The sequence below is a fragment of the Limulus polyphemus genome, unplaced genomic scaffold, assembly GCF_000517525.1.
Source record: "Limulus polyphemus unplaced genomic scaffold, Limulus_polyphemus-2.1.2 Scaffold3513, whole genome shotgun sequence".
Classification (NCBI taxonomy): Eukaryota; Metazoa; Arthropoda; class Merostomata; order Xiphosura; family Limulidae; genus Limulus; species Limulus polyphemus.
This window is the reverse complement of record NW_013669123.1, coordinates 21,067-22,259: the sequence shown is the minus strand read 5'-3', so window position 1 is coordinate 22,259 and position 1,193 is coordinate 21,067. Positions and strand designations below refer to the sequence as shown.

At 36.5% G+C, this 1,193-nt stretch overlaps 1 protein-coding gene across 1 annotated transcript in view; it reads left to right on the top strand.

Annotated features, from left to right (window-relative positions):
• Positions 1-1,193, top strand: part of LOC106469489 (SCY1-like protein 2) — a 63,714-nt gene that overhangs the window by 50,458 nt on the left and 12,063 nt on the right. The window lies entirely within an intron of this gene.

Genomic DNA, 1,193 nt, shown 5'->3' with positions numbered 1-1,193 from the left:
CTACTTAAACAACTCGGATCTGGAGTGGTAAGCGTTTCCCAGTCTACTTAAACAACTCGGATCTGGAGTGGTAAGCGTTTCCCAGTCTACTTAAACAACTCGGATCTGGAGTGGTAAGTATTTCCCAGTCTACTTAAACAACTCGGATCTGGAGTGGTAAGTGCTTCCCAGTCTACTTAAACAAACTCGGATCTGGAGTGGTAAGTGCTTCCCAGTCTACTTAAACAACTCGGATCTGGAGTGGTAAGTGCTTCCCAGTCTACTTAAACAACTCGGATTTGGAGTGGTAAGTGTTTCCCAGTCTACTTGCACAACTCGGATTTGGAGTGGTAAGTGCTTCCCAGTCTAACTCAGACCTGAAGTGGTAGATGTTTCTCCAACTATCTAAACAATTTGGATCTGGAGTGGTATGTGTTTCTCATAGTAATAATGATAAAAGAACACAATATCGTGTACAGCAATTAATGAAAAACCACAGTAAACGGAACAAACTGTCAGAAGTCTGATGTTTGGGAAACTAGTTTCAACACATTCGTGCTTCCTCTTCAGTCTCACGTTGTCTGCTGACTTCTGACAGTATGTTCCGTTTACTGTGTTTTTTCACTTAAGTGTTTCTCCTTTAACCAAGTAGTCTCCCGGGGTCTTTCCAACACTTTGTGTTCAGAGAATGACATTAAACATAATCCTAATCCTGCGATTTACTATCGATTATTTCAAATAAGATAATTAGAATATTAAATCCAAACATCGTGACGCTTTTTGTTGTATATCTTTGTGGTTACACATAATGATATTTAAATAATATCCTAACTTTCTTAACACAAACACACACACACACACACACACTGAAACTTACTTCCAGAGCCAAACGATTGTATTAATGCAAATTACGACCTACATCTCCAGGATGTATCTTTATAAACTCAATATTTCCTTAATACAGCATTCGCCAGTTTATTTGAAATTTAATTGTAAAACAGACATCGGTTCATCGGTACACGTGTCTAAAAGGTTCAGATCGTATTAAAATAATATCAAACATATTTCAATTAAAAATATATATATATTGAAATAAACCGAACCAACAAAAAACAGTGTACAGAGACTTCGTAAAAAATTCAAACATATTAGTAGCTTAAGAATACAATTAGCACCTCTAGAGTTGTGATACACTGGAGATATATATAGGTATA